At 38.7% G+C, this 23566-nt stretch overlaps 1 long non-coding RNA gene across 1 annotated transcript in view; it reads right to left on the minus strand.

The window, feature by feature from the left end:
• Positions 1–241: 241 nt before the first annotated feature.
• Positions 242–23566, minus strand: part of LOC109568716 (uncharacterized) — a 28723-nt gene continuing 5398 nt past the window's right edge. Inside the window, exons 2-4 of the long non-coding RNA XR_002182304.2 lie at positions 6763–6917; positions 3966–4102; positions 242–3413 (exon numbers count right to left, since the gene is read on the minus strand). This is a non-coding gene — a long non-coding RNA (uncharacterized lncRNA). The remainder of the gene's footprint in view (positions 3414–3965; positions 4103–6762; positions 6918–23566) is intronic.

Raw genomic sequence — 23566 nt, forward strand, 5'->3', positions numbered from 1 at the left:
GATCTCTGGGTTGGGAAGATCCCCAACCCAGGAGAAGGAAAAGGGAAGATCCCCTTCTCAGGAGAAGGAAGTGACAACCCACTCCAGTACTCTTGCCTAGAAAATTCCATGGATGGAGGAGCCTGGTGGGCTACAGCCCATGGGGTCGCAAAGATTCGGACACAACTGAGCGAATTCACTTTATTCCTAGGTGACCAAGACTTGCTAAAAAAAAAAAAAAAAGACAACCAAAGCCATTGACTGAATTATGCGAAAGAGTTTTACTTAGGATTAGTAGCCCACATGAAGTGGAGACAGGAAACCTGAGCTAAGAATTGTGTGATGCTAAGATTAAGATTACCAGAAAGGAACATTATAATTAAGACTAGAGATGATACCAGGGTTATATTAAATGGTGATTAGAAGCAGTTAAGGTTTGGTGAGAAAGGTTTAGTTATGTGTATTTCTTTGAAAAACTTCTTCCCCTTCATATGTCTGTCACTGTGTATTAAAACATCTAAGCCTAAACATTAAAAGTAAATTTTTTTAAAGTGAACAAACATGCCACTGCAGTTACCTGATGCTATGACATACTAACTGCATGAAAAATAGTCTACAGAGATTAAAAATCCTTTTGAATGTTAATTTACAAACATGTATCAGTGGCAAGTACCATGAGCTATAAACTGACCAGGCAAGAACAATGGATTGGGTTGCCATTTCCTTCTCCAGGTTTTCAGTGATATATGCTGCTAGATAACCATATCAGTAATTTACAAATGGCGTTTTGGTGGTTCCGTGTTTACACCTACAGGTGGCAAAATATGTAGACTATCACCCTTTTCTAATCTTTATCAATCCATCAATCTATTGATCTATTTCTATATATTTAAACGTGTGGTCATATTATGTGTTCTGTTTTACAATCTGCCCTTTTTTTATTTAACAATATAGTGACTCAGTGCTAAAGAATCCACCTGCCAATCCAGGAGACAGACCCAGGTTTGAACCCTGGGTCGGGAAGATCTCCTAGAGAAGGAAATGGCAACCCACTCCAATATTCTTGCCTGGAGAATCCTATGGACAGAAAAGCCTTGTGAGCAACAGTCCATGGGGTTGCAAAAGAGTCAGACACAACTTTGTGACTAAACAACAATAAACATCTTCTTATGGTAATAAACATGTGGGTCTACATCATTTTAACAACCGAATTGTTTTTGATTGTGTGCTTAAAAAAATCTTCTCCACTTCAAAAATATTAAACTATCCATCTACATTGCTTTCTGGTTAAGCCTATCTCAAGCGTAGTAGTTGCAAACTTTTTCTATAAAGGGTCATGAATATTTTTGGTTTTGTGAGCCATACAGAAGGTCTCTACCACAACTACTCAACTCTGCCATAGTAGTGGGAAAGAAGACATTGACAATGCTTAAAACTAATGAGTATAGCTATGTTCCACTGAAATTTTATTTATGCACACTGCAATCTGACTTCACGTAACTCACATAATTTTTATATGTCCCCTCCCCCAAATAGTTTTCAACCATTTAGAAATGTAAAATCATTCTGCCTCTTGGTTTGCCAGTTATACAGAAACAGGCGGCACGCCAGCTTTGGGCTGCAGGTGCTTTCCTTCCCAGGTTTCGTCTCCTGCCATGAAGTGTATCAGTGTCACACCAAGATTTCTTTCAGTTAGATACTAGCCTTCTTTGAAAGTGTTCTCTTGATGGTACTGAGAATCCCTAAGGAATAAAACAAACCCACCATACCTCTGACTTAGCTTCCTGTTTCTGTCCAAAGGGCTTCCCTGGTGTCTCAGATGGTAAAGAATCCACCTGTAATGCAGGAGACCTGGGTTTGATCCCTGGGTAGGGAAGATCCCCTGGAGAAGGGAATGGCTATCCGCTTCAGTATTCTGGCCTGGAGAATTCCATGACTGTATAGTCCATGGGGTTGCAAAGAGTCGGATATGACTGAGTGACTTTCACTTCTGTCCAAAATCTAAAATTATAAAATTCTGAGCTAAAGATGAACACCTTTATTTCTATTTTAGAAAAACAACTATTTCACTTTCTCCAGAAACTGTTCACTGAATGTACTGATATATTTTATAAATTCTCTTTCCTTGTAAAAATTTCCCATTGCTTTATAGATTTGCTGAGACAAAATTGACTTGATAGTGAAGATCTTATGTGTGTGTTGTCCTGTGGAAACCGTACTCCATTATATACGCTTCTTTTTTATAATTTGTTTTTTAATTGACTGCCACAAAGAAATATTGCCTATTAGTAGTGACCACGTATTTAGAAATGTTTTGTTTGCCATGTACTCTCTCAAGGACCTAATACAAACATTATCTCATTTAATCACCATCAAAACCTTTGTGTAGTAGGTGTTTATGTCATTTCAGATTTAAAAAATATGGGTCACTCATTTCTCCAAAGAAGACACACAGATGGCTAAGAGACACATGAAAAGATACTCAACATTACTAATTATTAGAGAAATGCAAATCAAAACTATAATGAAAAAAACTATAATGAGATATCACCTCATACCAGTCAAAATGGCTATCATCAAAAAAATCCTCAATAAATGTTGGAGAGGTGTGGAGAGAAAGGAACCCTCCTACACTATTGGTGGGAATGTATTAATAAATTGGTACAGCTACTATACAGAATAGTATGGAGATTCCTTAAAAAACTAAAAATAGAAATACCATATGACCCTGCAATCCCACTCCTGGGCATATATCTGCAAAAAAAAAAAAAAAAAAAACACCCTTGTTTGAAAGGATACATGCACCCCAATGTTCATTGCAGCACTATTTAAAATAGCCAAAACATGGAAGCAACCTAAATGTCCATTGACAGAGGAAGGGATAAAGATGTGGTGCATATATACAATGGAATATTACTCAGCTATGAATGAAATAAAGCCATTTGCAGCAACATGGATGGACCCAGAAACTGTCAGCCTGAATGAAGGAGTCAGGGAAAGAGAAATATCCTATGACATGGCTTACATTCTGAAATCTAAAAAAAAATTGATACAAATGAACTTATTTGCAAAACAGAAGTTGACTGAAGACTCAAAGAAAGAACTCATGGTTACCATAGGGGAAGGAAGGGGAGGAGGGATAGTTAGGGTTTGGGATGAACATGTACACACTGCTATATTTAAAATGGGCAACCAGCAAGGGGAACTCTGCTCAATGTGATATGGCAGCTAGGATGGGAGGGGAGTTTAGGGGAGAATGGATACGTGTACATATATTTTTTATGGTTTCTACCTTCCTGAATTCAAATTTATTAAAATGGTCTCCTGAGACTTCCCTGGTGATCCAGTGGTTAAGACGCCACACTCCCAATGCCGGGTGCATAGGTTCGATCCCTGGTCAGGGAACTAGGATCCTGAATTGCCCTGAAGCATGGCTAAAAGAAAAAAAATATAAAAAAGAAAAAAATATATTAAAAAAAATGTCTCCTATTTTCAATACTTTTCATAAAGTACACCAATCTCCAAGCTGTTTATAAGACTGCTTAGAGACTTATTTAAAAGAAATCTATGTCAGAGGATCAAATTTAGTATGCTTTTGCCTCAGTCCCAATAATTTAGATAATTTTACAATGACAGTCTTTTCCCCATTACAAGTTGTGATACCTGAATTTATTGTGCTCAAATTTAACTTCACTTTTGATCAAATTCAGTTACCCTTGAAACTATGTTTCATGCTTATCAGTTGCAGAGAAACCCATGAATTGTGAAAGAGAGCTCCTTTTCCTAGAGATTAAGCTTAGATTACTGTCTAAATTCTTAGCTCATATCTTAAATAATTTCTTAAATATTCTTATTAATTCCCCATAAGAGACTAAACTTAATTCAGAAATTGTATCACTTCTCTGACAATGGATGATCCATATGTTGTGAAGGAACTGGCTAAAATTAGTTCTTTAGGTATTACTGTAATTGAAATTTATAATCACCAAGTGAGCTTTCTTGTTTTGCAGCTAGGAGCTGGCCATTAGGACTTCATAGTATCTTTTTTTTTCTTCTTTAAATGTTTCTTGATTGCAGAATTCCTCTGATTCCACAGCCTTCCTTGTCTCCTCAAGGTGGAATACTATTGAATAATGCATACATTTAATTTTACTTACATTTCTCATGTGTTTTTATGACTAGAAGTGTAAAACCGTAAGATTTTAAAGTGAGAAAACAGTATATATAACTGATAGAGTTTATGGATTTTGTGGAAAAAATATACATATATAATATATATATAGTTATGACAAACCTAGACAGTGTATTAAAAAGCAGAGACATCACTTTACCAACAAAGGTCTGTATAGTCAAAGCTATGGTTTTTCCAGTAGTCATGTACAGATGTGCGAGTTGGATCATAAAGAAAGCTGAGTACCAAAGACTTGGATGTTTTCTTTTTTTTTTTTAATTTTATTTAATTTTTAAACTTTACATAATTGTATTAGTTTTGCCAAATATCAAAATGAATCCACCACAGGTATACATGTGTTCCCCATCCTGAACCCTCCTCCCTCCTCCCTCCCCATACCATCCCTCTGGGTCATCCCAGTGCACTAGCCCCAAGCATCCAGTATCGTGCATCGAACCTGGACTGGCATCTCGTTTCATACATGATATTTTACATGTTTCAATGCCATTCTCTCAAATCTTCCCACCCTCTCCCTCTCCCACAGAGTCCATAAGACTGTTCTATACATCACTGTCTCTTTTGCTGTCTCGTACCCAGGGTTATTGTTACCATCTTTCTAAATTCCATATATATGCGTTAGTATACTGTATTGGTGTTTTTCCTTCTGGCTAACTTCACTCTGTATAATAGGCTCCAGTTTCATCCACCCCATTAGAACTGATTCAAATGTATTCTTTTTAATGGCTGAGTAATACTCCATTGTGTATATGTACCACAGCTTTCTTATCCATTCATGCTCAACTCCAGAAAAATAAATGATCCAATCAAAAAATGGGCCAAAGAGCTAAATAGACATTTCTCCGAAGAAGACATACAGATGGCTAACAAACACATGAAAAGATGCTCAACATCACTCATTATCAGAGAAATGCAAATCAAAACCACTATGAGGTACCATTTCACACCAGTCAGAATGGCTGCGATCCAAAAGTCTACAAATAATAAATGCTGGAGAGGGTGTGGAGTAAAGGGAACCCTCTTACACTGTTGGTGGGAATGCAAACTAGTACAGCCACTATGGAGAACAGTGTGGAGATTCCTTAAAAAACTGGAAATAGAACTGGCTTATGATCCAGCAATCCGACTGCTGGGCATACACATTGAGGAAACCAGAAGGGAAAGAGACACGTGTACCCCAATGTTCATCGCAGCACTGGATGTTTTCAAATCATGGTGCTGGAGAAGATTCTTGAGAGTTCCTTGGACTTCAAGGAGCTCAAACCAGTCAATCCTAAAGGAAATCAACCCAAAACATTCACTGGAAGGGCTGATGCTGAAGCTGACGCTCAGCTATTTCGGCCACTGATGTGAAGAGTCAACTCATTGGAAAAGACCCTGATTCTGGGCAAGACTGAAGGCAGGAGAGCAGGACGACAGAGGGTGAGATGGTTGGATGGCATCACCAACTCAATGGACATGGGTTTGGGCAAGCTCCGGGAGATGGTGAAGGACAGGGAAGCCTGGCATGCTGCAGTCCATGGAGCTGCAGAGTCAGACACAAGTTAGCGACTGGACTGAATTGAACTGATATATATAAATAGAAAAAAATACTGGAAAGATCATAAATTTGAAGTGAAGTTATTCCTATGTGGTGGGATTAATGTTTATCAATTTCTTTATACTTACCTTTGTGGTTTTCAAACTTTTAACATGAACATTTATTACATTAGAAAATAATTACAGGGTTACTGTCATCATTTTACTGCACTTCATAGATGCTGCATTTTTTACAAAGTGAAGGTTGGTAGCAACCCTGAGTCAAGAAAGTCTGTCAGCACCATTCTTCCAATGGCATTTGGTCACTTCGAGTCTCTGTGTCGAATTTGGGTAATTCTTGAAAGATTCAAACTTTTCCATTATTACTGTATTTCTTACAGTGATCTGGGGTGGTGGTCTTTGATGTTATTACTATACTTACGGAAAGTTTGGATGATGGTTAGCATTTTTTAGCAATAAAGTAGTTTGAAATTAAGATATGTAGTACCCTGCTTTCTGGACTTTCCAGGTAGGGCAGTGAAGAATCTGTCTGCCAATTCAGGAGACGCAGGAGACTGGGGTTTCATTCCTGGGTCGGGAAGATCTCATGGAGTAGGAAATGGAAAACCACTCCAGTATTCTTGCTTGGGAAATCCCATGTACAGAGGAGCCAGGTGGGCTACAGTCCACGAGGTCACAGAGTCGGACACAACTGAGCATACTTACATACCCAAACACACACTGTTTTTTAAGACATAATGCTATTACACACTTAATAGACTACAGAATAGTGTAAATATAAGTTATATATGAACTGGGAAATCACGAAATTTAAATGCCACCCACTTTGTTTTGATATTCATATTTGTTTATTGCATGGTCTGGAACTGAACTGGCAGTATTTCCAAGATATGCCTGTATTTGGGGGGGGAAAAAACCCAACATAGATCTATTACCTTTTACTTAAACACATTGGCATAGATATTTTGTGGTATAATTCTGAAAACTTTACTTCTGACTAAACACACAAATGTAAAAAAATACAGCAAAATATAAATAATTACTAAGCCACTGACCTTGTTCTATAGCACTGTAGAAAATAAGGACACAAAGAAAACTCCAAAACATGGGAACTGAAAGCAGGCAGCTGATGGACAAATGGTGGGAAGACATAAAGATTTTGAGGGTCACTTCATATCCTTTTTCTTTTTTTTTTTTAAAGGAATATTTCCTAGAATGAGAGAAAAAACATGAAAAGCAAAAGATTTCTGCATTTATTATTTAGAACATTAAATGAACTCTTTAATTACAAGCATTGATGATTATGATTTATCCATTTTGAGGAAACATTTATTGAGTAAGGATATGTAGAAATGGCTTCCCAGGTGGCACTAGTGGTAAAGAACGTGTCTGCCAGTGAAAGAGGCATCAGAGACATGGGGTCAGTCCCTGGGTTGGCAAGATACCCTGGAGAAGGGCATGGCAACCCTCTCCAGTATTCTTGCCTCGAGAATCCCATGGACAGCAACCTGGCAGCCTACAGTCCATGGGGTCGCACAGAGTCAGACACGACTGAAGTGACCTAGCATGCACGTATACATATATAGAAAGAGGCCCTAAAAGGCGCTCAACAAAGCCAATCAAGACCTAAGTGAACAAATACAAAATTCAAACCTTATGTTTCATTTCTTGACCTTGGTGATAGTTACATGGGTGTTTCCACTTGGTAAACATCCATCGAACTCTATATTGGTATTAAAATTTGTGTGCTTTCCTATATGTGTTACAATTCAATTAAAATTTTTCTACTTAAAAAAAAAAAAACAATTTGCCACAGCTCTGCTTCTCTCTTTCTGAGGTGCATTACAGTGACCCCTGCGCTCGGTTCCCCAGAACGTTTCCTCCATACCCCAGCTCTGGGGTCAGAACGTTATTCCTCACTTTCTCAATCCCTCCTTTTTCAGTCCTCTGTGGGATGGAAAGGAAAGCCTTTCATATCCTCACATTATCAGCGTTTTTTCTTGGTTAAAACGTTAGGTTATTTAACCTGAGAAAAAGGGAAAAGGTCCTCCACGATACCTTTTACTTTATGGGATCCATGTGACACAGGAATCTTGGACCTATACAATGCAAAAAAATGGCAAGACTAAAAAAAGAAAGAATTTTTTCTACTCCTCCAATATCAAGCACTCAAATAACAAACACTATTAGCTATATGTCATCTGTGTTTGTAGGATCATTTGCCTTAGGCAGAATGAAATTAAATAATAGGTCTGAGCCAATTCTGAAGCCTTAGTCCCTCCAACCCAGGCTTTAACCTTTTCTGAAGCTTTCATTTCTAACCTTTTAATCCTCTTCACAGTGTGTTGACGGTCATCCTGGGAATGATTTATGCAAGGAGCCCACTGGTCAGGACCATTCAGCTGTGGCACTACCTTCAGGACTGGAAATGAATTAATTCATCTATGTTGCTCTTTTGTGTTTTTCTGGATCCTCTTTATATGATCCATTTAACAATATATGTATCAACCAACACAAAACTGTAAAGCAATTATATTCCAATTAATTTTTTATATGTTTACTGATATATATATATATATATATCAAAACACATTATTTACTCATTTCTGATTGCTAGGAGCCAGAGGGCTTAAAGGAGAATAAGAAAAGAAAATAATAGACACAGTGCTACATGTATCTAATTTTAGTTTTCTCAATTGCATTTAATATTATTTCCTCTACACATAAGCACCCTATTTGATATTGGAAAAAATTTTTCATACATTTCTTAATCTTCATTCATATTTCCCTTGTTGTGGTACCTTGAATAAATCATGCAATATGTGTTGATATATTGTGTATTTGCTAGTTCCCAGGAAAAAACATTACATCATCTCTGTGAAGAAGAACTGGTTTATTTACATATTTAAACACCAGAATAGCTGACACATATATATAAAAGCATATTAATAATTTGAAATTACTTAAAAAACAAGAATTTGATTGATTTATATATCGGCCTCTACATTAAACACTGAATCCTATAACCAATTATATGAGTGACTTCCTTCATTTCTGGTTTTTCTATACACTATACTTTTATAATATCTGTACGTGAACCCTCCATGGATAAGGGTCCAAAGTGATTGTGTGTAATGTAAATGCCCCCCCCAATCATTAGGAATGCATGCTATAAGAAATTTCAAAGAGCATCAGAAATTATTCCATTCACATAAAACTTAAAACTTCTAAATATAAAAGGTCATCATAAAAATAAAAAGACAATGATTGCAAATTTATGACATAAAAATTTACTCTTGTTTGTGTGTAAAGAATTCCTTTAAAATCATGAGGAAAATACAAACAGAAAATAGGTATAGGCCATAAACTGGCAATTCACAACAAAAGACAAAAAATATAAATGACCGATAAATGTGTGGAAAATATTCAGCTTCACTAGTGGTTGCAGCATTGCCACATAACACAGCAGGATGCATTTTTCATGTAACATCAATGAAATCAAGATTTTTTTTTTTACTAACTAACTATCCATGATATGTAGGGGGCATCCCTCATGGCTGAGATGGTACAGAATTTGCCTGCAATGCAGGAGACCCAGATTTGATCCTTGGGTTGGAAAGATCTCCTGGAGAAGGAAATGGCAGCCCACTCCAGTATTCTTGCCTGGAGAATCCCATGGACAGAGGAGCCTGGCAGGCTACAGTCCATGGGGTCCAAAGAGTCAGACACAACTGAGCGACTAACATATTACGATATTTAGGATGCTGGGAAATGAGCACTCCTATATACTGTTAACATAAGTAAAATGCTGGAAACTGTCAGGAAAAAAATTTGACCACGTGCATTGAATTCATACCTTTGACCAAGTGATGCAGCTTCTAGGAATCTCTTCTAAATTATCGTAGATTAATTCAAGGATGTATGTACAGATAGAGATCACAGTAATGTACACAGTTGTGAAAAATAAAAACAACCTCAATATCCAACAATCACAAATAAAGAAAACTCAGGCTAAGAAAGTATTTAAATAACATTTCCAAACTCACAGGAAATAAAGTGCAGGGCTGAACTCAAACACAGGTCTGTCTGCCTCCAGCTCCCCACCCTTAAGTCCCTCAAGCTTGTGGTTTCCCTGAAACTTTCTTGAGGTGTCTCTCAGATTCTGGCATTTCTATTTTTTCTGAGCTCAGAATTAGATAGTGGTTTCCTGTCTCTCCTGTGGCCCAGCCTCAGTGCTCTGGGGTCCAAGTAAGATTTCTTGGGGTGGGTGTGGGAGGGATGCAGAGTGGAATAAAGCTGCTAAACAGCAAAACATGACCTTTGACCCCCTCTATCACAATGGGTTGAGTCCCATTCTGCACCGGTGTGAGATGCAGAGGGAACCTCTGTCTCCTCAGAACATGCAGTGGCTGAGTCCCAGTGCTGGCAGGCTGGCAGGAAGACACCCTAACCCAGCACTGTGTCATCAAGATGGCACACCTCAGAACATTTACTGCTTTTAGATTGTGATTATCACTCCCCTGCCCTAGGAACCAAGAGCCCCTGCCAGCCTGCCCTGTCCCTCTTTTCTGTATTTTCTCACTGCAGAAGCAGTACTTCTAAAAGCCTCTAGTTCCTCTGCCAAACACTCTGACAAGGAAAGACAATGGCTAAGGTGCTTCTCACAGTCAACAACACACAGGCAGAACTGTCATCTCTAAGTTGGATTTTTTGGGTTCCTCAATACCTGAATCAGCTGTTGTAACTGAAAATGCCAACTGTCTAATTTTCCCTGCCCTGATTTAAATGCCAACTAAATTTAATTACCCTAAGCCAGTGATTTTCGAAGCGGGCTAGATCACCTGAAACTTGTTAGATATGCAGATTCTTGGGCCCTACTCAGAACCCACTGGGGAGTGAGTACAGGAGGGTGGGGTGCCTAAATACAGGTGGTAACAGACCCTGCAGCGTATTCTGATTCCCTCAGGTCAGAACCATTGCTCTAAGCTTCTACCCCTTCCATTCCTTACACCGCCGGACAACTGTAATCACACCCTTCTATGTGGCTCCACTGTGTTGCTGTATTACGTTATGATATTTAGTTGTGAGTCTGCCCCCCGCCATTGTGAACTCCTTAAATAACAGAACCTAGGTTTTTAGGTGTTCATATTTCTAGGGCAAGCACAGAACCTGGCACTTATTAAATGTGTGTTAAATGAATATTGCATAAATTGAGGCATTAAGAAAAGGGCTCTCCTGGTGGCTCAGACAGTAAAGCATCTGCCTGCAATGTGGGAGACCTGGGTTCAATCCCTGGGTTGGGAAGATCCCCTGGAGAAGGGAATGGCTACCCACCCCAGGATTCTTGCCTGGGAAATTCCATGGATGCAGGAGCCTGGTGGGCTAGTCTGTGGGGTTGCATAGAGTCAGACATGACCAAGCAACTAACACTCCACTTATAATAGACAAGAGAAAGTCTGAAACCCGCAGGTGTTAGTGGGAGAAGACTATCCATCCACACAGTGCACGACTGCCTAGTCATGGTCCCAGGCTTCCAAAAGCTGCTTCTCCTACATCATCTTTCATAGATTTCACTATATTCTCACTGCATCTGAATTTTTAGCAACAGTTCCCTTATGCACACTATCTTGAGCTGCAATTAGTTCCAGTTTTGTCATCTTGATCACATCTTTCACAGAGAGCTATTTTTTTTTTTTTTCATGTTGGAAATCTAAGACATTGTTGAACATGAAAGTGAAGTGAAAGTGTTTAGTCTTTGTTCAATGTCTCCAACTCTTTGCAACCCCATGGACTGTAGCTCACCAGGCTCCTCTGTCCATGGAATTCTCAGCAAGAATACTAGAGTGGGTTGCCATTCCCTTCTTCAGGGTATCTTCCCCACTCAGGGATCAAACCTGGGTCTCCTGCATTGCAGGCAGATTCTTTACCGTCAGAGGTTAGCTAGCATTTATTAAGTTCATACTACTCATTTATTTAAGAAATATGTATTGAGTGTCTACTACATGCCAAGCACTGTTCAGGTACACTATGAAATAGAAGAGACAAAACCCTGTGCTCTGTGTCTGGCTCTGGGCTGGGTGTTCATGTTCAATCCTACGTTGTGAAAATTAACTTGTGAAGTGTCATGATGCACTTTAGCTTAATGGGGGAAAATGCCTAATTTACATTCATCTTTTAACTCTATTTTGAATGGCAAAAGGGGCCATCATATTATCACTAATTATGCCATATCCCTTTATAGATTATAAAATTTACCAAATTCCTTTTCTGGCTCTCAGTTCTTCATTATCTAGCATGGAGTAGGCACTCATGAAAACTGCACCCTAATGGATTTGACCCAACTCTCCCTGTTTATTGAGTGAGGTGACTAATAGTATTCTGCGCCCAGGCAGCAACTTGAATAAGACTGTTAAAGGTCCTGGGTGCCTGGGGTTATTGTTAAGATGACAACCACATGGCACAGGACTTCAAGACTTCCATTTGATTTCTAATCTAATCCCTGTTTAATCTGGGAACTACTGAAGAGTAATGATGAAATTTTAAATCTAAAAGTTTTCCTACTTAAATAGTATTTTTTTCCTTTCTCTTTTTTTAAATTTTATTTTATTTTTAAACTTTACAATATTGTATTTTTAAAAACACACAACAAGATATTGTTTTCCTGTGGTTTTAAAAAAAATCAGATAACATAAAATTTACCATCTAAACCATCTGAAAGTATTCAGTTCAGTAGGGTTGAGAAAAGGCTGTGAAATAGATCTCCTGGACTTTATCATCTTGCAAATCTGAAACTCTTGTACCCATTAAGCAACTCCCCTCAACCTCCCTCCCTGGAATATTTTTACAGGGCTTTCAGATACAAAGTTTATAGAGTTTGACCCTTTTTTCTTGTACAGGTCTCTAAAAGCCCAAGGAGAAAATAGAGAAGGCAAAACACTTCTATGTTTCTCTGTGAGTTATCTTACTCATCTGTAAAAATCAATGGCTGTCGGAGAGCCCCCTGAGTACCTTCAGATCTTTAACAGATAACTCTGCCTTTAGTCATGCCAGGAAGTTGAAAAGTGTTTTGCCTGTTTGTGAGTTTTGGAAGAACACCTAGAAACAGGTTCTAGGAGACAGAAGGGCCTTGCAGCTGTGGGCTCATCTGCCTCCCAGTGCTGGCCTTCTCGCCCTCACACTGCAAACAACAGCACGTGGCTTGCACTTAAATAGTTCCAATGGCAGAAGTCTCACACCTGAGGCCAGTGTTCCTTCCTTGCCTTTCCTTTACGGTTGCTATAGATTCTGAGAATATGTCACAAAACTGCTCTCCCACGTGCCTGAAAGTATTTGGAATTACCTGTCTGGTCTGATTCTGTGTCTTAACTGCTTCAGGCTTGCTTTCTTTTCTCCTAGATGCAATCAGGAAATACTGAATTTAAGAAATAGTAAAAGAAAATATTTCCAATGAGCAGAATATTAATATGTGACAACTGAGCTTTCCCTATCAGTAGGGTTTATTCATGCATTCGACTGACAGCAATACAAGTAACAGCTTTGATGTGGAATAGAACCTAAAAGCTGGGAGACCTACCAGTGGGATACCTTTCTTTGTTTGGCTTGGGTTTTTTTAATTTATTATCTATTTAATTTTTGGCTGCACTGGGTCTTCATTGCTGCATGCAGGCTTTCTCTAGTTGAGGCAAGAGGGGGCTTATTCTCCAGTTGCCGTGCTTGCTCGGGCTTCTCATTGCAGGGGCTTCTCTTGTTGCTGAGCACCGGCTCTAAGGCTCTTAGGCTTCAGCAGTTGCAGCTTGTGGGCTTTAGAGTGCGGGCTCAGTAAGTGTGGTACACTGGCTAGTTGCTCTGCAGCATGTGGAATCTTCCCAGACCAGGGATCGAACCTGTGTCCCCAGCACTGGCAGGTGAATTCTCAATCACTGAACCACCAGGGAAGTCCTGGTTTGGTTTCTTGTCTTCTCAAAATCTCCAATGTCATCTTTACTCCCATTCTTAGTCCATATGATTCAGGTCAAGTTGCCCCACAACTGCCTTTATAGGCAAGGATGTCATCCCCACCATGGTACTGATGGAAGCCACTGCATTACCCCTCATCCTTGGCTAACGCTTTGGGAATTGCCTCTTGCGAGACATGGGTGTCCAGAGCAAGACCCAATAATAGGTGCCAGAATGTAAATTTTAAATACAGGATTATGGTCAAAGAGAATCAAAGTGAACAGGCTGCAATGAAGGTCACTGGCTCAATCTGATTGGAAGGATAGCTGGGAAATTAGGTATACTAAATAGTATAAAAATAAAGTGAGATTTTACTAAGAAACTACTAATGGATAAAGAAAATATAAAGGTAGACCTAACCCAGAAAACATTTATAAAGAATTAAGAATCAAACAGATGTCATATATATCTGAAATGTATTGAAACTTTATTTTTTCACACAAGAATGTAACATGCTATTTCCATATTGAGCCCCATGTGTGTTTTGTCTTTTTTTTTTGCAACGTTGTTACAGTAATACCTTCTATACAGTCGATGTATCCATCGCCTATTTCAAAAAGCATTTGTGGACATTTCAAAGTGAACGGTGCCTCTGAGTTGAAGATTAACTTGTTTAGAAGACTTTGTGCTGCCAAAAATACCAAACGATAACCAAAAAAAAATAAAATAAAATAAATAAATAGCTCCAACTTTGCTGATCTTTACAATAACCTGATCTCTCTCATGGCTATCTACTTTTGAAGCTCCATTAACTCTATCCTGCACAGGCTACTAGGGAAGTAGCTTTCCAGTTTTTTGACCCTGACACATATACAAAATACTTTATATGGAAGTTTAGAATAGACGTTTGCATGTATACATACAACAGAGGAAACGTGTTACGAAATATTGCTTTCCTTTACTATTTGCAAGTCACTAATATTTTCTATTCCATTCCCTTCTACTTCATCCTATTCTATTCCCTCTACTTGTTTTGTTCTATCCTATTTCACTTTAAAATGTCATTTTGGGGGCTTCCTTGGTGGCTCAGTGAATAAGAATCTGCCTGGCAACGCAGGGAACACGGGTTCAATCCCTGATCCAGAAAGATCCCACATGTGCTGAAACTACTGAAGTCTGAGTGCCTGAAAGCCGGTGCTCCACCAGAGAAGCCACCACACCGAGAAGCCCAAGCATCACAACTAGAGAGCAGCCCCTGTTAACCACAACAGAGAAAGGCCCTGTGCAGCAAGGAACACCCAGCACAGCCAGAAATATAAATAAATAAAAATTACTTTTTAATGTCATTTTTGACTCACAAAGTTGATTTCACAACTTACTAGTTGATCTTAATGAATAGTTTGAAAAATACTGCCCTAGTCTGCTGCTGCTGCTGCTGCTAAGTCGCTTCAGTCGTGTCCGACTCTGTGCGACCCCATAGACGGCAGCCCACAAGGCTCCCCTGTCCCTGGGATTCTCCAGGCAAGAACACTGGAGTGGGGTGCCATTGCCTTCTCCAAGTCTATGGTGCAGCAAAGGATGAAAACCAGCAAGGTTCTCTCTCTGGACCCGGCTCAAGAACTTTGCCAGTCTATTTCAGATTATTTCTACACTTCTTTTTCATTCATTCACTTATTCCCTCATTTCACTTATTAGAGGAATAGCTATGAAGTCCCTAGCATGAGTTGGGCACTTGAGTCCATTATTAGGAAAACAGTGATGGGCAGGCTAGATTCCAGAGCTCACAGAACTAACCAATTCTAAGGAAACTCGAGTCAGAGGAGATCTAAACCCCAAGGGAGGTGCAGTGGTGGCGTGAGGAAGGAGGTCAAATGTGTCCTTCCATCACGGCACCGGGGGAATCACTTATGCAACAGTTTCTTGGTGGTAACAATGAGTGCAAGTTTCAGAAAGGAAGCCGCTGTATTTGGTTCTGCTGATAGATGAGGAATGAACAGTCTCTTCACTGCTGCTCACCTGAAAATGTCGGGTGGGGAACACAAATGATTACAATAGTGCAACAGACTCACATAACCATTTTGAGTCGTAGAGCGTTAAGGGATAGTTAAATACAGAAGCAATGAAGACTGTAAGGAGGAGGAAATGGCAGAAGACAAGGGCAAACACTGGGGAAGGAGCATGGCTGTGGGCAAATATTCTTCCAGAATAGGAAGAGATTTGAGTATTTTTATCAGGTTGAGGGAAAGGAACCAGTGGAGAGGTCAAGACAGGTTATGACTATTTGATATAGTAAGGTGTTGGTGGATTTGGGGATGGGGTGAAGAAGTGAAAGATTTCATCTGGGAAAGAGTAACTAGCCTGCTGACCATTTTATGGATAAAACAAAGCATAACAGTCAAAGTCTGCAATATTATTAAATTTATTACAAAGAGTAAAAAAATATTATATGATATGGTGGGCATTTTTTCATTAGCTACATTTTCTCTTTTTCTAGAATGACATAGAGATAGCAAGCTGTCCTGAACTTACTTCTTCAGTTATAAGTCCTCCTGCCTCATCTCTTTATTTCACTGATTTTTTTTCCTTTGGGCCTGCCAAAATGACATCATCTTTCACACGTGGCCCTTTATTTTTAAACTTGTACTTGAAGAATAATATATACATAGAAACGTACAGGAAACAAAAGTGTACAGCTTGATGAACTGTTCACAAAATGAGTACATCTGCGTGTAGCATATAGCCCTTTAAAAAACAGCATTACCAGCACTCCAGAAAATTGACATCTCCAGACCCCTACCAGTTATTCTCTCTCCATCCAAGGGTAACGACTACCCTGACTTCCAACAAGGGGTACACTTTTTGGAAAAGTCTTTACTGAATTTGTTACAATACTGCTTCTGTTGTTTATGTTTTGGTCTTTTTTAGCTCGCCGACCAGGGATCCAACCTGCAACCCCCTGCACTGGAAGACAGAATCTTAACCACTAGACTGCCGGTTAAGTCCCACGGGGTACACGTTTAGACAAGAAAATCATCTAAGCTCTCTAACAGATAAATAAATCCATGTGCACGAAGGTATTTCTTTAAAAGTTGTCCAAACAGGGACACTATTTCCAATCTGTTCTTAGTTGTTTATTCAAATGTTTCCCTCACTCCTATATTGTTTGCCTAGTTGGAGTAAAAGTGAAGAGTAGACCAATCAGAAGGCTTTTTCCTGGAAGACTCCCCTTAGAAACAAACATTTTGAAATGAAATGGGAGATAGAATGGAAACCAAATGTGAACCACCTTTTCTATAACAAGTAACCTGTCTCTGGCTATCGTATACATCTGCGCTTTGGCATCTTTTTCTAAAGCCCAGGATATATTTTCATATTACTTCCAAAATGAAATTCTAAAAACTACAGAAAAGTCAAAACAATCCACAGTTACTACCCAGAGAGACCACTGTTTATAACAGTGAAATACAGGAAACATCTTACTGTCCATAAGCAGTAACATTTCAATGTCCATCAATTTGTAAGTGAAAAAAGTCTCAGAACTATTTGCATAAAACTATTTCACTCATGCTAAAAATGCATAGATGAAAAAAAATTTGGACATTTATTTTTTAACCCAAAACAACCCTCTTTGATCTCACATAGACACGATTTAAATGTTTTTTTCAGAGTAATTAAGAACACTTTAATACTTTGAGAGACAATGCTATTTGAGAACAATGACAAAGGCTTATTTTTCATTTATTCAATGCATATTTATTGGTAAATAATGCTTTGGAAGCCAACACTCAAATGTCTTGTGGAAACATTAGGTATTTAGATATTACATATAAAATATATTAGGCACTAATTCATAATTTTCAGCGTGTCATTCTCTTTTGTCATTGAAGTGTCACTAAGCCAAGTATGATTTATTCAGATATATTATATGAGAAGTTAACCTGGTTACCAGTGACAAAAAGGGAGTGAAGAAGGGGGAGGAGACAAGGGGAAGGTCAAGAATGAGATGAAATTTTCTTTTCACATACGTATTACTATTTACCTGTATTATTGCATTTACACATATAATTGTAATTATTTACTTCAGGTCTCTTCCAACAGATTACACACTCTTTAAACGTAAAGATAATGCCATACTCCCTAGCTTCTAGGATACTGCTCAGCACTATACCTGAGCCAATATTTACATAATGGTACTTAGATACCAATAGTAGTACCTAAATATTTTCAAAAGCAGGTCCTTTTTTTAGGTGGATATTTCCATCTGAATGATTTACTTAGCAACTGTGGAAGATTTTCTTTTCCAAAGATGACCACCATGATATATTCCATCCCTTACACTCCTTGTTTGGTGAGAAGGTGACACTCCTCCCATCAAATAGTGTGGCCAGTGTCCCCACCTCTCAAACCTGGTCAACCTCTGTGATGGCCTCAATATAGTGGAAAGTGGTGCCATATGATTTCCAAAGGTAGGTCAGAAAATGCCTTGGACTTCTGCCTTGTCCTCTTGGGACACTTGCTCTTGGAAGCCGGCCATTGTGCAAGGAAGCCAAGCTGGCTCACGGAGAGGCCACATGCAGGTGTTCCAGCCAACAGCCCGAGCTGAAGTCCCAGTATCAGCCAGCATCAACTGCTAGATGTGGGAGTGAATCTCTGGATGATGCTCCTGGTCTTGAGCTGTTGTCATCAGCTGATGCTGCGAGGAGAAGGAAAAAGGTGTCTTCCCTGTGCCCTATCCAAATTGTAGATTCAGGAGCAAAATAATTGTTTTAAGCCTCCTTTACATACTTATGTGCTTCCCAGGTGGTGCAGTGGTAAAGAATTCACCTGCCAAAGCAGGAGACACAAGGGATGTGGGTTCAATCCTTGGGTCAGGAAGATGCCCTGGAGAAATAAATGACAACCCACTCCAGTATTCTTGCCTGGAGAATCCTATGAACAGAGGAGCCTGGCAGGCTACAGTCCATGGGGTCACAAAGAATTGGACACCACTGAATGTGCACCACATCCTGCACTTCCCTATACTAATAGGTAGCTTGCTGTGCAGCAATAAATAAGCAGAACAGATACCACTAGTTCACACACCAATGGAAATGGAGGGAAGGCTCAGGGCCTTCAGAACCCTCCCCCTCCTCTTCTATTTCCTGTTCTTAACCCAGGTGTACAGAGGCACATCATGGAAATGGAAGTAGGATTAGAAACAGCAGGATGAGCCCAAACTAGGACAAACAGTCCCTGAAAAATTAATTAGAGCCCATTAAATTTCAAACAAAAACACTCAAAATGCATTTGTGATGCCTGGATTTTTTTCTTTTTTTCCTAAGGGAGGAAGCAGAAAGCAATTTTCAGTGATTACCAAATGATTGTGACAACCTCTTCTAATGTCTTATTAATATATTAAGAAACATGTTCTAGGTATGGGAAGTTTAATTATCTGATGCTGGTATTTTGTGATCTTGTAATGAAGGACCTGTTAACTTGCTGCGGGACGATTTGCCTAAACTAACTGAATAATCAGTGTGGACAGAATATGGTTACTGACCTCATCAATGCCTTTGACACAGTAAATAATATTGTGCTGAAAAAATTACACAGGAGTGAAATGTGTGACACAAGCATGGATGAGTTAACTGGCTGGTTCACGGACATAGGCTGCTTTCTTTCCTGAGAAATTACGTGTGACAGTTAAATTAACCTTAAGGGACTTGGAGGCTGGCAGAGATTTGCATATTTTTTTTCTATTCTTTATTTATGAACTGCCAAGTTCTTTCGAGAGTACAACAGTGCACTTTTATATTAACAATGAAATACATTATTTGGGAGGAAGCACTGAAAAATGAGATTGAAGAAACCAACTTGGGTCTTATCAACCATTTCAATCTATGAAAATACCGCAGCATTTAACCTTGGGTAGAACTGCTTTGGCGTTTCAGTGAAGACAAAATGTAAGCTATTTTTTTTTATTAAGAACAAAAAAGGCCTAAATTAGATCCTAATTTTCCTTTTATTCCCATTTAAATCAAACTACCTATTTTTGACCTCGAAAATGGCAGCTGTCAAGCTCACAAGTAGTCTGACTTTGGCCAACAGGGGTGTACTTCTTTAGTTATCCAATTGAACAAACATGAGCCTTTCTACTTACTCTCTGGAAGTGGGCCACCCGCCCTGATAAAGTTGGAAGAATTGGACACTGAGACCCTCTGCTCCTCCCTCTAATGTTTCCTTCCTCTTTCGGGTCTTCAACTCTAAGTGCAAGCTAATTTAAACAAACTACAAATCTGAATCCTAATCACATTTTTTTAAAGGATGTCAAGAATATTGTATTATGCAGAGCTTGACCCTGGGTCGAGAAGATCTCCTGGAGAAGGAAATGGCAACCCACTCCAGTGTTTTTGCCTGGAAAAATCCCATGGATGGAGGAGCCTGGTAGGCTACAGTCCATGGGGTCGCAAAGAGTCGGACATGACTGAGCAACTTCACTTTCACTCCACTTACATATTATGATTATAAAGAACATTAACAACTAGGGAGATCTTATTATATAGAACAGTAATTGTGATTACAACTATGCAGAGAAGTTAATAAGAAAAAGAAGGAAACATTTAAAAATGCTAACAATGATTGCATTATGATAGTATAATAATTTTTTCTTATTTTTCTCTATATTCTGTAAAGGTGATTTTACATATATATATTATATATAATGTATAATAATTATAATTTATTTTAATTTTATTAATAAAATATTTAATAAACAATTGTATATAATTATATATTATATAATATATAACATTATTTTAAATATTACATATTATACATAATAATAAGTAATATTAATATTATAATATATTATGTTGTATTATATATTTATAATATATTATATATTATATTATATTGTATTATATTTATAATATATTATATTGTATTGTATTGTTTATAATATAATAATCAATAAATATAATATATAATAATACAATACACTAATTTATTATTTATTTTATTACTAAATATTATAATACATATAATAATTTTTTCTTATTTTTCTCTACATTCTGTAAAGGTGATTGATTTTATATATATTATATTTTATATTTTATATATATATATATATATATATATATATATATATATATATATATAATGTAATTGCTAAGTTAACCATACCTGTTAATAAAATTGGAAGAAAAGGAAGGGGGGGAAAACCAATTGGTAAGTACTTAATGCTTAAATCCAGCAGGAGAGAATAGAGATTGTTTTGAGCTACACCTAAAATTAAGTGACACATAAGGATGGAGAAAGTCTTGACAGAGGTCCTTCTCATGTCGTATCACTCATATTCAACAGGCACACGCACACAGAGACGACTTCCATTGTTAAGAGTGGACACAGTCCCCTTACAGATAAACTACTCCCAATCCTAATTTTCCTCAAAAAGAGTCTTTGCCTGACTTCTCCAACTAATCCCTCCACATTTTCAACCCTTCACACAAAGTGGAGTTTTAAAAAGGCATTCTGTTTATAAGGAGGCATGAATGATATCTTACTTTTTCATTTAGAAAAGAGCAAATGCGGGAATTGCAAGGCTGTCTTTGAGGAAATGAGAATCAGTCTACATGAAGAGCAATGAAGAACAAATGCAGATGTGATACTGTCAGAGCTAAGCTTGGTTTTGAGAGGAAAAAAAAAAACTAAAACCAGCATAGGAAAGCCAATAAGTGGTAGAAGTGGAATTTGCAAAATAGATGTAATTGAACCACAAACTTTAGAGACAAATGTTGATACAAACAAAAGTTAGGCTTTGAACAAAAATCAAATTAACCTGAAGTGGTTGGGAGAAAGGGGGTATTCTAGGTTTCCCAAGTGGTCTGGGGCTAGGTATCTGCAGCCTTCTGGCCTGCTCTTCTCTCACAACAAACTGTGGAAAATTCTTAAAGAGATGGGAATACCAGACCACCTTACCTGACTCCTGAGAAATCTGTATGCAGGTCAAGAAGCAACAGTTAGAACTGGACATGGAAAAATGGACTGTGGAATACTTTCCCAAATTGGGAAAGGAGTATGTCAAGGCTGTATATTGTCACCCTGCTTATTCAACTTACATGCAGAATACATCATGCGAAATGCTGGGCTGGATGAAGCACAAGCTGGAATCAAGATTGCAGGGACTAGTATAGCCACTATGGAGAACAGTGTGGAGATTCCTTAAAAAACTGGAAACAGAACAGCCATATGACTCAGCAATCCCACTGCTGGGCATACACACAGAGGAAACCAGAATTGAAAGAGACACGTGTACCCCAATGTTCATCGCAGCACTGTTTACAATAGCTAGGGCATGGAAGCAACCTAGATGTCCATCAGCAGACAAATGGATAAGAAAGCTGTGGTACCTATACACAATGAAATATTACTCAGCTATTAAAAATAATGCATTTGAATCAGTTCTAATGAGGAGGATGAAACTGGAACCTATTATACAGAGTGAAGTAAGTTAGAAAGAAAAACACCAGTACAGTATATTAATGCATATATATGGAATTTAGACGGAGAAGGTGATGGCACCCCACTCCAGTACTCTTGCCTAGAAAATCCCATGGATGGAGGAGCCTGGTGGGCTGGCTCCTAAGGGTCGCTAAGAGTCAGACACGACTGAGTGACTTCACTTTGACTTTTCACATTCATGCATTGGAGAAGGAAATGGCAACCCACTCCAGTGTTCTTGCCTGGAGAATTCCAGGGACGGAGGAGCCTGGTGGGCTGCCGTCTATGGGGTCACACAGAGTCCGACATGACTGAAGTGACTTAGCAGCAACAGCAGCAGCAGCATGGAATTTAGAAAGATGTAATGATGACCCTGTATGCGAGACAGCAAAAGAGACACAGATGTAAAGAACAGACTTTTGGACTCTATGGGAGAAGGCGAGAGTGAGATGATTTGAGAGAATAGCATTGAAACATGTACATTACCATATGTGAAATAGATCACCAGTCCAAGTTTGATGCATGAGACAGGGTGCTCAGGGCTGGAGCACTGGGATGACCCTGAGGGATGGGATGGGGAGGGAGGTGGGAGGGGGGTTCAGGATGGGGAACACATGTACACCCATGGCTGATTCATGTCAATGTATGGCAAAAAACACTACAATACTGTAATTAGCCTCCAATTAAAATAAATTAATTAAGAAAAAAAAGATTGCAGGGAGAAATATCAAAAACCTCAGATATGCAGATGACACCACCCTTATGGCAGAAAGCAAAGAGGAACTAAAGAGTCTCTTAATGAAAGTGAAAGAGGAGAGAAGCTGGCTTAAAACTCAGCATTCAAAAAACAAAGACCATGGCATCTGGTCCCATCACTTCATGGCAAACAGATGGGAAAACAATGGAAACAGTGACAAACTTTATTTTCTTGAGCTCGAAAATCACCGCAGATGGTGACTACAGCTATAAAATTAAAAGATGTTTGCTCCTTGGAAGAAAAGCTATGACCAACCTAGGTAGTATATTAAAAAGCAGAGACATCACTTTGCTGACAAAGGTCCGTCTAGCCAAAGCTATGGTTTTTCCAGTAATCGTGTATGGATGTGAGAGTTAGACCATAAAGAAAGCTGAGCGCCGAAGAATTGATGCTTTTGAACTGTGGTGTTGGAGAAGACTCTTGAGAGTCTCTTGGACTGCAACTAGATCAAATCAGTCAATCCTAAAGGAAATCAGTCCTGAATATTCATTGGAATGACTGATGCTGAAGCCAAAGGTCCAATACTTTGGGCACCTGAAGCAAAGAACTGACTCACTGGAAAAGACCCTGATGCTGGGAAAGACTGAAGGCAGGAGGAGAAGATGACAGAGGATGAGATGGTTGGATGGCATCACCGACTCGATGGACATGAATTTGAGCAAGCTCCGGGAGTTGATGATGGATGGGGA

Source organism: Bos indicus, chromosome 14 (assembly GCF_029378745.1).
Source record: "Bos indicus isolate NIAB-ARS_2022 breed Sahiwal x Tharparkar chromosome 14, NIAB-ARS_B.indTharparkar_mat_pri_1.0, whole genome shotgun sequence".
Classification (NCBI taxonomy): Eukaryota; Metazoa; Chordata; class Mammalia; order Artiodactyla; family Bovidae; genus Bos; species Bos indicus.